Genomic DNA, 2,505 nt, shown 5'->3' with positions numbered 1-2,505 from the left:
GCAAATGGAAAGAATTCAGTCAAAATAATATAACAAAACAGCATTTCCTCACAAAAGCATATAAAATTACAAGAACGCTATTTTAAAACATGGGCAATAATCTCAAAAAACACAAAATTGCCAAATTATTTTCTAAACTGCAAAGTAGATAAACATGACTAATGAATAAGTTTGGGTTTTGTAAAAAAAATTATTCAAATATATTGAGTAATTAATACTGAGATGCAAAGTTTGTCTTCTTTTCTCCCATTTGATTTATAAAGGGGCAAACCGTAATATGAGAAAATATATTCTATTTCAAATGCAGTATCTTCATTTTAAAGCTGCCCCAATTAATTAAAAATACTTATAATGGAGAGTCCCAGCTTCCTGAGCAGTCCACATTTAGATAAATGGGAAAAGACAACTACAGCCAGTATTTTCATAGTCTTCACTGAGACTAATGTCAACAAAATATTTAATATGGCAGTCTTGTATTTTAAGCTCACACTTTTGGTGATACAATCTCGGGTCTTCTTTAACACTGGAATTGCGAAATATAACTGCTATTACATATAAAGATTAGAACATACTTTTCTATTAGTCCTTTAAGGACAGATTTTAAATGTTTGATTCTAATATTCCCGTGCTGTGAGTAGATTGGTTACTCTTCAGTTTGTAAATATAAGTGGGCCATGTGAAATTTGTTATCAACTGATAAATATTTGATCTACCCATTTAGTTATGGATATAAACTGCCCCAATTTAACTATTTACCCCTCATCATGATATGCAGAGTATGTACACAAAAGCTTTTTATCAGCTAACTATATGAAAGGATAAACACAGTAATAATTCATGTGCTCCTAAATGGGCAAAAGCAAAAGACTAGCTTCCCCTCAGGAAAAAAAATTTCAGACTTATGAAAAGCACAACAATACTAAAAAAATTGTATTTACTTAGAAGCATTTAGAACATCAACAAAACAGCTGCGTGTTTTTTTTTTTTTTTTTTTTTTTTTGCAATCACAGAGTGGTGTTTAGTTAACAGAACAATTATTCCATATATGCCACATCAAAGACAACAGATTCAAGATGAAAAAACCACCATGTCCATATGTAACTAATTTGTGCTGCACATTAACAAGAACCTGCTTTGAATTTCCACGCCAATTTACAACCCCCATACTACACTAGGCAAGGTTAGTGGCTATTGAAAATACCACCAGGACAGGGCTATCTAAAGACACGTTTGGTAGTGTGCTAACCATACAAAAAAAGACGTTTTACAGTTTAAAAACAAAACTTACACAGCCTTACATTTCAATTTTCTTCTTTAAAGGGAATGAGTTGTGTACAAGAAAAAAAAAAAACTGTGCTAGAACCAACTTATCCATCATCATCATCTTCTTCTTCATCTTTCTTCTCCTCATCCTCTTCATCTTCCTCATTTTCCTTTCTTCCTTCTTTTTCTTGGGTTTTTCAGCCTTGACGACTCCCTTTTTGCTGCATCAGGTTTTCCTTTAGCTCAGTATGCAGGGATATCCTTTTGTATCTTTCCTTCAGCTTTGCAGCCTTCTTTTCATAGGGCTGTTTGTCATCTGCAATAGTGTTATTCCTCTTCTCTCCCAGGTTCGTCACAACATCACCAATGGATAGGCCAGGATATTCTCCTATGATTCTTGGGTGATTCTCGGAACAGAACCAGAAAAAGGCTGAAGAAGGCCTCTTGGGTGTGATGGGATCCTTGAACTTCTTTTTTGTCTCTCCACTGGGATTCTCCTTCATAATGGGCCTTGTCTGCCTTTGCCATGTCTTCAAGTTTTCTTTCTTGTTAGAAAACATGGTCTTCCACCTCTCTGAAGTTGATTGAAACATGTGGGTGCTTCCCCTTTTGCTCCTCCCAAGTTTGCACAGAGAATACATATGATGACATTTTGTCTCTCGGCTTCTCAGGATCTCTTTTGCCCGTGTTTAGTTATTCTCCCTCTGTGAGGCACAGAGCCGTGGAGTGCGCATCCAGCTCTCACTTGCCCCAGTGCTGTCTCTATGGAGCTCAACGTACTGCAATGGCTGAATCAATGGAAAGTAAAAATTCTATCATGAGTCGTATCATTACAAAGTTTTTTGGGTTTTGCCCTTTTTATTTTGATACAGTGATCTTGATTCCAGAAATATTTGAGAATCATATTTTGGATCTATTGCTTCACCCTTGCCCCAATTTCTATCAAACAAGTTGACCTAAATCTGTTTCATGATTTCTCACTTTACTTTCAAACTGAATACTGAATCACCAATAATATCAGAAACTCCTCTCTTTATGAAAGGAAGGAGAGACAACGTAATATTTATGACACCATGAGTGTCATTTACCTAAGGTGTTTTATATTTTTACATCAACTAAGACAATTAAAGTCTCATCTAATTGTCCATACTTAGCTGTTAGAACATTTGACTCAATATTGATGGAATAGTTAATCTGGTATTATATAAGTTTCCCTAGAATATGTTATTAAAACCAATATAA

The 2,505-nt window shown here is 34.9% G+C and overlaps 1 pseudogene; it reads right to left on the bottom strand.

Moving 5' to 3' along the window:
* Nucleotides 1–1,367: 1,367 nt before the first annotated feature.
* LOC129032373 (high mobility group protein B1-like) lies at nt 1,368–1,856 on the bottom strand (annotated as a pseudogene).
* Nucleotides 1,857–2,505: the final 649 nt, after the last annotated feature.

The sequence above is a fragment of the Pongo pygmaeus genome, chromosome 2, assembly GCF_028885625.2.
Source record: "Pongo pygmaeus isolate AG05252 chromosome 2, NHGRI_mPonPyg2-v2.0_pri, whole genome shotgun sequence".
Lineage (NCBI taxonomy): Eukaryota > Metazoa > Chordata > Mammalia > Primates > Hominidae > Pongo > Pongo pygmaeus.
The sequence above is the reverse complement of the archived record's forward strand: the minus strand, read 5'-3'. Positions and strand labels throughout refer to the sequence as shown.